Here is a 12,869-nt window from a genome sequence, read left to right on the forward strand (position 1 = left end):
TGTAATGCTTGGAGGTCTGTGTGAACATTAGGAAGTGAGCTCTTAAACATGTTTTAAACATATCTTTCGTTTTGTTTTGTTTTAGGTCAGACATTATCAGTAAGATTCATGGGTCCTTCAAAATCAGAAACCTATATATTGAGTTTGCAATAATCCAATAATTATAGATTTGAGAGCAAGTTAAAATTGCTTATAATTGAGAAGAGGCTGACCAGTGAACCATGCCGTTCTTTCCTTTGCTCCCTGCTAGAGGTAAGCCCCACCTAAGCCTTAGAACTCCTGGGAGAAGCTCTTTCAAGTGCTCTTGTGATAAGAATAAGCAAAGAGCAAGGTCCAAGTTAATGTTTGGTGTTGATTCCTGCTCTTTATTCTCATTCTAGAGTTGATACTAATGTACCACTTTACTGGTAGCATTCATTGGGACGATTCAGTTGAGCTGGTTCTAAGTTCAGCCACCGTTGAAGCCAGGGCTCTACTAAGTGCTCTAGTGTCATGTCTGCTCACAGTGTGACCTTGGGGGAGTCATGTCAGTGCTCTGAGCTTCATCTTTCTCTTATTAAAATGTGGTCACAATGACTTAAGGAAATAAAGCATGAAGAATTTGATTCATTGCATAACAGGAGTATAATACACCTTAAATACCATTATTGAATTAGAAAAGTCATTTCCTATGATGTCTTTGACTTTAGAAAAGTCATGAAAATCTCAAACACTTGATGTTTCCAATCTGTTTAAAAATGATAGACATGTTGCCAGTACCCTAAAACTGCTTTACAGCAAAATCACCTGTGATCATAGCACTGAAAGTAATTTGAGACTTAAGTACAGAGGTAAAAAATATGATCATTAGCTTGCTTTTCATCTCATGTTTCAGACCAGAACGTCTTTAAGAATAATAGCATAACAGCTTCAGTTACAGTGAAACTGATTAAAAATTTACTATTCACAGCATAGGTCAATTAATAAAACTTTGAACTTATGATTCTTTTCTCTTGACAACTGTGAACAATGTATGGAACCATAAAACATTTAATGGACAAAATGCTATATTTGAGGTATATACATGATAACTTGATGCAAATATAGTAGGTGTTGATCACAAATGAATTAACAGAAGCATCACATTGAAATTCAAATAGAATCTTGTATGTTAAAAATTAAAAATACTTCCTAAGATGTTTGGATGAACATAGCTTTGTATTATTCTATTTATCACTGAAGGTAGCCCTTTAATATCACCCTTGTTATTGCTTTGATATGAATTTATTTAGGATTTTCTTGAGGATGAAATTATTTCTGTAAGTAGAATTAATATAATGCCAGGAACAATTTACCTTGTTTATCATTCAAGAAAATATAGAGTCAAAGTTTTAAATATTTCTATGGGAGAAAAACTAGATCATATATTGAATTTCAGAAAAATGAAAGCTTAGACTAAAGGGATAGGTGGGCTTTGAAGATCTATCCAATTATTATAATCTCTCCATTTTACAAGCTTAATATAATCTGAGTTTATTTTTCACTTGTGTTTAGGCCAGCTTGTGTGGCTGTGAGACTTGGCATGGGGAGGCTGCTGCTCACAGTCAAGCAGGGGCCCGGGCTCCTGGAGGCTCCAGAAAAATTGAGTAAACAACCAGACATGCTCTGCTGCACCCTTGAAGACCTAATATGTTTCAGTGATTTGAGTCTTAAAAGATCTGCAACAGAGTATACAAATCCGTTTTCCTCCTCATCAAGGATTCTAGATGCTTTCTCCCAAGATTTTCAATAATTTCTATATCTTCTTTTCACCAATGTGGCCCTACCCCTGTTGCCATAAAAACCCTTTATTTTATTAATTCATTCTTCAAAGCTTCTTTCCCATCACACCCTACTACTTTGGACACCTCCTACCTGAGCAGTGCCTCTCACAGTCAGAGATACCTTTTGTGAGTATGTCCAGGTGTTACATTTAGAGACTTTCACTGTTATTTTCTTGAGGCATCAGGATGGATGTCTAACACAGACGTTCATGACTCAGTTTTACAAATGAGGACATGAGCATAGAAGTAACTCTTGAAATGACCAAGGGTATGCCATTAATAATGGACCAAATGAGTGTATGACTTCTCAAGGTCACAGATGTCTCCTTTGCTCTGCCGCTTCTCAGCCTCTCCTCTCATGTTGATGCTTCCTAGATAAGCTCTTCTCTTAGCAGAGCCCCTGATTCCTGCTCACGATCCCATTTCCTGCCTTGTGTGAACTTTCTACCTATAACTTTTCTTGTGGAAAATCCTCAATGGCGCAGTATCTGAATGTCTCATCGGACCCCCGGCCAATCCCATCTAATATCTCAGACTTCTCTCCTCAGACTACAATGTGGCTTAGTCTCTCATATGTTTGCAGTACTCTCGCTGAAATAGTTAAAGGCTTTATTGAGTTTATGTGATGGGCATGCCATTCCTTCCAGTGTTTCCCATGCAATATCTGAATTTACCTTCAAAATCACTCTCTCAGTAACGATTATTGTCTATATTTTACAGGAGAAAAACTGGAAGCTTAATGAAGTATCTTGTCTAAGGGACTCTATAGGTCTCAAGCTAGCTTTGGAAGCCAGGCATTCTATGTTCAAAGCTGCTCATTTAGTTTTCGTGTCTCTTATTTTAACATCTATTTTCATTTTTTTATTAGCCCTTTATGAAACATAATGATTACATTCATCCTGGAGAATCGATGTGTTTGCATAGCTCTGTGAATCCTTTTTCCTTCCCCCTTCCATTCCGAGGTCCTCTTCCCACGCTGGGTGGCTATCCTTGGGGGGTGCTCTGATGCAGAATTATTCACAGGGAGTAAGAGGTGCCCCCCGGTGATAGTGCTGGCCACTCTAAACCAAATGCAGTTTCTTCCCTTTTACTTCTCTCAAAGTTCTTCAAGTAAATGCTGATTAGGAGGAATTCAACTACAGCAGCTCATGCCCACTCGTTTCCATATGCAACTGAATGCTTGAATTTGTACAAAATTCTTTTTATGCAAAACTTTTCTGTATAGTATAATTTTCAATAGATCTCAATGGCATTGGGAAATTGGATCAGCACATCACCTGTATTTATTTTCTTTTCCCAGGCAATTTTGAAAGGAGTGTAAAAGATCTTCTTTTTTCCCCTAAATGTTAATCTTCAAAATTATTCTAGGGTATATAATCCGGAAGTCAGCTTAACTGCAACCAATACTGAGTTTCCATTTTTTTTTAAAAAAGCAAACAAAAACAACCAGTAAAATATAATTTACAGCTGGTAAATCCCCTTTTGGCTGATCTCTTTTGCATATGAAAATATTCTTTGGATGTTTTGCCCTGAGTCACATGAAGTTTGGAGACCAAAGTTTTGAAGGGATGTGGATTTTCTTTACAGTGTAAGAAGATTATGTGGAGTGGGATTTGGTGGTAACACTCCATCTAGACTAACCTGGGGTGTCACTTTAAATTTGCTGTATTTCTAGGGTATGCACTTAAGTAAGCCACCCTACAGGGTGATACTTGAGAACCTAATTACTTAATTTCTTTAAAAAATTTGAAGCTGTCAAATGAACACATTAATACACCAGCTTCCAAATTATCACATTTAAAGGTGTCTTGAAAGCTTGTTCAAACTCTAGTATAAATATTACATAGATATTTTGCATTAATATAAATTAAAAAATTATATAATCTTCTCTGAGCTCTGATTTTTGTCTTTTTTTTTTTTTTTTTTTATGAACCTGAGAAATTATTTCTGGTCTGATTTCCTCCATCTTCTGATGCAGTTGTTTCTTTTTTTTGGAATGGGGGAATGAACTCAGGCCCTTGTGCTTGTCAGGCAAGTGCTTATTCTACTGAGCCATCTCCCCAGCCCCTGATTTTTGTCTTCTTATGACTAAAACAGAAGTCTAATTAGAAGTTCTATAATCATGCATCTCTACTACTTGTGTCTTTATAAAATTTGATTTAAAAACAAACAAGTGTTTTGAAAAATTTCTACTTCAAAATCATCCATGGCTACATTCATTTTATTTCAAGATTCAACAAGACTCTTCATCAAAGTGTCAATATTACCTTTTACTATTATATTTAAGCAGGGTCTTGCTAAGTCACTAGATGCCCAGGCTGGGGTTGAATTTGCCATCCTCCTGTTTCAGCTTCCCAGAGTGCTGGAGTGATAGGTTTGCACTATCATGCCTTACCTAAAAATATTATTATATTCCTCACTTGGTTTGAATCAGTGAAATATGTATAGTTGTTACAAAGCAGTCCAAAAGAAACAAGCACTGAACTGGTCCTTGCACAAAAAGAAAATATAAATAAGATCAGAGTAGTGCCTCCTGCCAGTGCAATTGTACATGAATCTCTTTCCTTTGCTCAATGAATTTATATCAAATCTAATGCTTCATGTTTTTTTTTTTTTTCTTACCTGATAGGGACTATTTGAGGCTTAAGCATTCTACAAGTAAATGTTTTCAAACCAAACAGACAGGAAGGTGACAGCAATTAAGACATGGAAGATAATGGGGAGGAGCACATCAGTTTTGCATATTTTGCATAGTTGTTCACCTTACCTGTTTGTTGATTATCAGTTGTGACTTCTCATCTACATCTGTCTTAGTCTCAGAACAGTGAGTGCTTTTGCCACTCAATGCTATGCTCCTTTCCAATCTCAGGCATTGCCAAGGCCTTATCTTAGATCAGAGGAGCCTCACCATCAGAACTCTCCAAGGGGTGAAACTTGCCCTAGAGAAGTAAGCAGGTAGAAATGAGCAAGAAGGAAGAAAGAGGGAGATACAGTGAGGGGTTGACCACATGTCCCTCGGTGCCAAGAAATCCTGAAAGCATTCACAGGCGAGTGGTTGTCCATGTTCTTACCAAGCAGCTCCTTATGCCAGCTCCCTTTGCAGTAAGGCTCCAGCCAGGGCAGCTCCCAGCAAGGAAAATCCGGCCTCCTCTGTACTCTAATTGGGTGTGTTGGTAAATGATGGTGCAGAGCTTTCAAAGTTCCAGGGTAGGCATGGGCTACATTAGAAGAAGGCAGGTGTGAGGCCATTAACCATTCACTGGATCCCAGCACTTTTAATCCCTCTGACCAATTACCTGGAATTTAACTTGGAATAAGCAATGGAAAATGAGTTTCCTACTGAGTCCATGGTATGAATCCCAAATACATATGTGCAACATGCTATAATGGGCCTGAACAATAGATTTTTGAGGTGACTATTCTTAATACTGGAAAATACCTCCCTCAATAATTTCTTAGGGCAGCATAATAAGAACTCAATACTCCATGAAGATTTGCACACACATGGAGTTATCTTGGGAATGGGGCCAAAGTCTAAGCATGGAAATTCCTTTATGTTTCATCTGTATCTTTTAGACTTAGTTTGAGGATACTTTTATACAGTAGTTTTGTGTGCCTGTGTTTTGACTACTATCCATCCCAGGAGATCAGGTGTGGAATTTTCCACTTGTGATGTAATACCTGCACTCAAAATTTCAAGCTCTGAAGTGGTTCAGATTTCAGATTAGGAATGTTCAACCTTTACATGCTTAAGATTGTTTAGAAAGTCAGAATTATCATGTGGGGAATAGAGATGAGATTATGACTATTGGAAAAACATACAAAGTAGTAAGTTATCAGTTTACAAAATGAATGAAACAGATGTCCACTTTTCCTAGGCAGCAGAGAGAGGGCACACAAGGTCTCTCTGGTGAGGGGACTTGTGTAAAGCTAGATGTATGAGGTTGGGATGGAAAGCATGCTACATACAGGCATGGAAACCCCAGAAGAGTCAATGGCATGAAAATTCAGTCCTCTGCTGTTGCCTTTTTGTCAGCAAGGAGAGCAGCTTCTTGCAAAGCCAAGCTCAGGAATGAATAAAGCTCTGTAGTTTTTATCATGGAAAGAAGAAAAAATTAAAAAAGGTAATTGGTTCATTTTTCTCACTGACTGCTTACATTGTAAATCTTGCTAAAGTGTCAGAGTAGGAAATGCATGATTTGAAGACCTACAAAGGTGCTATGAGTGATTCTTGAGAGGATTGAAGAGAGAAGTCCACAGTAACCTGAAGTTGACTGGGATTCCTTAATGTATGTCCTTCGCCCCTTGCTGGAAGCCAAAGTAAGACTGGATTAGTGTTCCCAGTGGAAATAAATGGGGCTCAGCTACCCCTGTCCTGGATGGATGGAATCCCATAGGAAAGACTGAGGTCTTTGTGAATGCACTGTTTCACTCCTCAGGGGAGCAGTTGTTCATACAAGAGAAAGGGAAAAGACAAGAAAAATATTGTGAACTTCTTGGCTTCAAGAAAGAAATCACAGAGTTAGCTAGATTGCAGAAGTAAATCTGAAATCTATAGGAAAAAGTACAAAAAGTTTCATAAGACTCTTTAAAGCACAAATGCACACCTACAAATATAAGGTCTGTAGATGAGAACTTCCATTCCTCCATGGAGTAGTATCCAAGGTCTGAGTCCCATGCAGCATCTCCTTTCTGGAGTTCCTGTTCATCTTGCTCATTAAGAGGGCAGTGGTGAGAGAGGATCATTGATCATTGGATAAGGAGAAATGGATTTTGGAGTTTTTCAACATGGATCTGAGCTGAAAGGATTTATTGGATTTAGGTGGGGGATTTTGGTTGTTTTACTTGGTGTGTTTCATTGAATCTGCTATCAAAACAACAAGTGTAAGAGGAATCAAATATTCCTGAAGGAAATGACAAAGAGAAATTGGAGTTGCCAATGTCCACTCAACTTTGGACCAGAATAACCGAGAACAAATTTAATTAAGAATTGAATTCTTCTACCCCAGGAGATGAAGCAAGCTTAGTCTGTTTAGGATTCATATGGTGTAATAAGTACAACAAATTATTTTCAGTGAAAAATAAGGATCACAATTTAAACATCACTTAGCTAGCTTCATATGTATCTATATGATCTTATTAAACTGCAGATCATAAGCACCTAGAAATGACCTAGGATTTAAAAATGAATTTAGAAACTAACATCTTAACCAGAGATCTGAAGCCCAGATTTTATTTTTAATTCACACCAATACCTAGAGCAGTGATGATGTACCCTTTAGAGACTGGGTATCCAAATTCCTCTTAACACGCAGTGCCTGCACTGCAATGGAACCAGAACGCTCGGCTGCTGGGGCAAGGCCACGTCGACTTTGCTCACATGCCTACGGGGAGAGCTCTGTGGCTGTCGCAGCATGTGTGCCGTGGGCTCACCACTACTGACCTAGAGTCAAAATTAAAATGAAAAGAGGATTTCAGTAGGACTTTGAAAGGCAAAGTTCCACTATGATTACTACCATAATTTGCACCTCTTGAGCGTCTTGTACCATCGTACAAACTAGACTTGAACATGATATAGTTTCTAACAGCAACATCTTAAAGACCTACTTAAAGGGCTAGGAGCTCTTTGCAGGCCTTGTCTACTTTCAGCTTGTGGATATGAGGACCCGCTTGTTCTTAAACACACTCTCCTTCACCTTCAGGTACAGGCTGTGGTATATGTGCCGGTCGATCTTCTTAGATCCCCAGTATCTCCGGAGCAGGCTTTGCAGCATCCGCAGTCTGCGCTTCCAGGTCACCTTCTCCGGCATCCATGCGTTGGCCTCACCCTTCTGTTTACCGGTGCCCATGTGCCTGCCCTTCCGGCGAGCCAAGGTGGTCTTCCGGCATCGCGCCCTAGAACGGACAGTGACAGGATTGCAGATGATCAGTCCATCTTTGATCAATTTCCGGATGTGCTGACGGGAACTGGTTGGCAATTTCATTGGTCTCATTGGGGTCCAACCAGACCTTCTTTTTGCCACAGCTGAAGACGCCGGAGGCCAGCCTCTTCTGAAGCCTGAGCACACTCATGGCTGTGGCCACCACAGCAAAAGGAAAGAACTGGGTCTGCCGTCCTGTTTTACTCCCCTCTCATTCTTCATTTGCTCAAAATCTTTGACCCAGCAAGGAGCTGAGAGTAGCGCACAAGACACAGCCCTTATCTTTAACTGGTGTGTATCTTCAGCTTTCAGTTGTCACCAGTTGTAGTTCCCTGTGTGCCTCTAGGTCTAGTAGAACCATGTTCTGATTTTCTACTTTAATTACACTCCCTATACTTCTAGCTTGAATAAGGTAACTTCTATATGAAACTTGAGAGATCTATGAGGGTTTTATGCACATTAATGACTTAGGATGACTTTTTGGCATCTGTCACAATTTAATACTGGAATCAGTACCACGTGGTAAAAAGAATACAGACACGTACCCTGCTGTTTACCAGAAGTGGGAGGTCAGCCAGCTCTGTTCATTGTTTCAGTCTTCAAAATATCATAGGCAAACTGGGAGTATGGTGAGGATTCAGTGATGAAATGTACCATTCCCTAGCTCAATGCCTGGCTGTCTTAGTTTTATTTGCTTCTGCTATAGCAAAATAACTAAGGCTGAATATCTTGCAAAGAAATGAGGTTTATTTTTCCCATGAGTTTCTTGGCTCAAAAATCCAAACAGCACAGCACAAGCATCTGGTGAGACCTTCCTGTTTGCTTTATAACATGGTGGAGAAGCAGAAAGGGAAACAGCCATGTGCAGAAGAAGCAACACATGTGGGGTAGCCACAGTTTGTCATAACTCACTGTAGTGAGAACTAATCCGCAGAAGACCTGACTCACCACTGTAAGGCGAGCTCTATACCTTCCAGGGTGATGCTGCATCTTCCTCCACTAGAGGGGGACCACTGGGCCCCACTTAAATACTCTACACCTCACTATGGTTACATTGGGATCAGGCTTCCACACCCTGGTAGCTTTGAGGCACGAAGAATATTTAAACCATTGTAGTATTAATACGTTTTACTATTGTGGAGAGGAAGGAGTTTCTGTCTTTCTTTTTGCAAAATGAAACTGTAATATTTCTCTTTTTTATTTTTTGAATAATCAGTGGTCAATTTGGAAAACACAGACAAGGGTAGAATATTTCCTTTTGAATTTTTTTCTATACACCTCTATATTTTTTAGGTAAATGTAAAATATAGTATCTAGCCAACTCTGTTTCCTAGATTTTCCATGAGATTTTTTTTTTTTTTTTTTTTTTTTTTGGCTGTATTGGAGACTGAGCCCAGACCAGAGCCTTATTGTGAAACTACATCCCTATTCCTTTTGGTTTTGGTTTTCTTTTTCTAATAATCTCACCAAGTTGCAAATTTTCCTAGGGTAAACTCAAACTTGTAGGGCTGTCCAGATTGCTCAACAGATTAAAGCACCTGTTTAGGCAGCTGCAGCGACCAGGATTTGATCCCTAGTGGTGCCCTGAGGTGGTGATTGAGACTGGGTGTGATGGCGCGCACCTGTAATCCCAGCACTTGGGAGGCTGAAAACAGAAAGATCACTACAAGTCCTATCTGTGTAGTGAGACCCTCTAGACTCTGTACTAAATACATAAAAAAGAACCTCAAACTTGTGATCCTCCTGCCTCAGTCTCCCAAAATATTGCAAGTACATGTGCCACCATGACTGACTCATGATTAGATTTTAAATATATGTTGTGAAATATATAACTCCTAAAGGCTAGATGTGACTGTCTGTTGTCAATGATATACTGACAAACACTCCCTAAATAACCCATTTTCTAGCGTTTGTCAAGTAATGTGGTATAAGCACTCCTGTTATGACTGATTTCAAGCTAATTGCAGTTCAGTAATCAGATATTAAAATTTCTAAATATTCATGAAAGTCAGTATAAACATAACACTGATTATGAGTTCTTTAGTCCCTATTCACCCAATATAAAGGGAAGTATTTGGTAATTTGAGATCTTTCTTTGAGTAGCTTACTTATTTTTCTAGTATCATACATAGGAAAAAAAATTATTATGTCTTTGATACAGGTTACTGATTTTATTGCATATTGAATGTTAGGATTTACTAGTATCTATTTGAAACTGTATATCCTAGGTTTTTGCTCTATAGCCAATCCAAGAAGGCCTTATCATCTCATATTCCTCTGCAGGAAAGCAATTGTTGTCTCATCAATATAGCCTGTGGGTCAGCTTTGTGCCTTGTATTGCATATGTTCTCAGAGAACATGTGATCTTATTGGTGTGTTTTAATTCCTGGAAAATGACTTCTTCAGGAAGTTTGGATGTTCTAAGATAAGAGCCAAGTATGTAACAGACCCAGATCATAATGATTCTCTATAATTTTGTCTTTAAAATAAATTTAGTACAGCTGTATCAGTTGCCTACTACTGTGTAACAAGGCAACACTGTAATTCAAAGGCTTAAAATAATGAGAATTAATCAATTCTGGTGATTCTTTGTGTTCCTCAGATAGGTTTCTGCTTGTTGTCCATGGATTCCCTGCATCAAGCTTGAGGACCAGCTAACATGGGTCACCACTGTCTCCACACAGGGCCTGAAGGCTCCAAGGAGCCTGGACCTGGCTGTCTTACTCGGTGGCAGCAACCTTCCAAAAGGTAACAGCCTGGAATCAGTTACCAGTTTCTGCTCTGGAGAATATGCTGAGGTCCCACCCATTAAGGCAAGCCACACAGCCAGGCCTTGCTAGCAGAGAAGCAGAAGGCTGTGGACAACAGGGCATGCAATTCATTCAGGGAGGAAGACATCCATATATATGTCAACAACAATATTTCTTCCCTCTTTTCTGATTCAAGCTGATCACCTGATTGGTCTTCATGTAAATGGAATCATGAACAATAGCTTATCTGCTGCATCCAATGAGCTTACTATAAATGTTATTTGTTTTCTTTTTTTTTTTTTAGACAGATTAACCTTCTTTTATGCTTGTCATACATGATTTTATGTACATGTGTTATTTATACACCAGCCTAAAAGGACTCGAGGCTGCTTGCAATGAAAAGCAGATATACAATTAAGCATTAAAAATACTCAAAAGCCTTGAAGGCTAACTTTGTTGTTTTAATTGAATATTAAATTTAACATCGAGCTTCCTAGGAATCAGGGCAAAAAGGGTGAAACATGATAGGTCACGTGCTCTTTATTACTCGCTAAGAGAAAGCACACTGTTTTCAAGAATGATCATTAGTTTCTTGGCTTTAAATCCATAGGGCTTCATAGGACACTGTGTACTCCACAGAACTGTGCTGAGAGTTGAGAAGTGTTCTCCACACACCCTGTGATAAAAATCAAAAGTCTCATTGCATTATAATGAGAATTCATGGAGACGTTTCTGACTCAGAGTTAGCAATCCCATGGGGGCATGAAGATGTCCAGCGTGTTAACATTATACACGCTGAGAATTCTGGGTACCCAAAGGTCTCAGTGAGACTTAGGCCAAAGGCAGCCATCAGAGCCACAGGACCACTTGCATTTCAGACACACAGCACAGATGCTTGCTGCCCCTTTCCTTTCCTCTCTTCACATCATTCAGTTCTCTACTCTGATGTTCCCTCATCAGAATCTGTCCCGGGCCACTCAATAACATGAGTGTCTCTTTCAAGCCCTTCCTTATAACTCTGCTTTCTCGGATGCTGTCACTGCTAAGCCACTGCAAGAATGTGCTATTGTAAACAGTGCGACCTCATTGTCATGTGGTGACTTTTGCCTGATGCAAGACTCAGCATTAGCTCTGGTGAAGCTCCAAATGATCACTTCTTTAATGGGACTAGAAAGGTATGATTTAAAATCAGGGAAAGTGAGTCCAAATTTTCTTTCTCAGCGTAGCTACTGCCTGGGGAGACTGGGCTTGCATGTTGAAGACAAGTAGGGAGGCAAGCGAGAAAGGAGCTGTGTTACAATCACACTTCGATTGCATTCCAGTTTCTGCCACCCATGTGGCTTCTGGAGACCCTTGACCTCAGTTTTCTCAAAGTGAAATGGGGGTGATAACCCATGGGCAAGATGGTCGTGAGGATTCAGTAACATAAAGCGTAGGAGTGTAGGAAGAGAACATGTTGTAAAATTTCTCTTTCTTACAACAGATACGTGAAGGAGACAGAAGTTGACAAAAAGAGACCTAGCCAGTTTTCTCTGAAGACAATTTATTGGACTACCACAGGGATATTTATTTTCTTAACTAGAGGTCATGAGACACCAAGACCACTAATGAATGAGATCGGTGGATGGGGGAGCACTGGACTTTCCCCATTTCTTCCAAGTCCCTTCTCAAACTGAAAAGAAAAAAAAATGTCCTCTGTAAATTTTATGACTGCAGTGTCAAAAGTCTTCTATCCAAATCGCAGTAAATATTCTAATGAAGTCTGGAAAGAAAGCCATTTGTAATGGCTCGAGGCAGAGTATTAAGATAGCCTGTTTCTAGTTAGTCAGTCATTAGAGAGATCTAACATGCATGGGAAATGGTTTCCTGTTCTAAGTGCTTTAAAACCAAGTTTTAGGAAACTACGTTTCCTGCTGGCTCATTTGGAGACAGCAACGTGCCAACTGGTCAGACTTTTCCGATGGCCAAATGGTTGTCTTTCATTTCAGCTGCTTCTACTGGGAAGAACTGGGCTTTGCATCTCAGAGTTCCTGGCAAAGAGAAGTCAGCACCATGAGGGGAGGACACCCAGACCTGGACACCAGGGGCTGTCCTGCACCTCTGTGGTAAGAGCAGTGACACTGAATGACTCACAGAAAAAATCAAAACCAGCAGCAGAGTCTTCCAACCCAGAGCACAAAAAACCTTGGTACAGCATCAGCTAGCTGGGGCCAGTGGGAATCCTGTGGAGAAACTCCTTGTTTTGGGAGGGGCAGGGTAGCTGATGGAAAAGGAAATTCTTTTGGCTACCTGATGTGTTGTGCATTAAAATGGGATTTTCCAAAACGAGGAAGTCCCAGAGACTTCAATTAGGATGTAGATGAAAGTATTTGCTAATCAAATCCATTTGTTTCTTT

At 39.7% G+C, this 12,869-nt stretch overlaps 1 pseudogene; it reads right to left on the reverse strand.

The window, feature by feature from the left end:
• Positions 1-7,409: 7,409 nt before the first annotated feature.
• LOC101587261 lies at positions 7,410-7,874 on the reverse strand (annotated as a pseudogene).
• Positions 7,875-12,869: the final 4,995 nt, after the last annotated feature.

The sequence above is a fragment of the Octodon degus genome, unplaced genomic scaffold (genome assembly GCF_000260255.1).
Source record: "Octodon degus isolate 3935 unplaced genomic scaffold, OctDeg1.0 scaffold00173, whole genome shotgun sequence".
Taxonomy (NCBI): Eukaryota; Metazoa; Chordata; class Mammalia; order Rodentia; family Octodontidae; genus Octodon; species Octodon degus.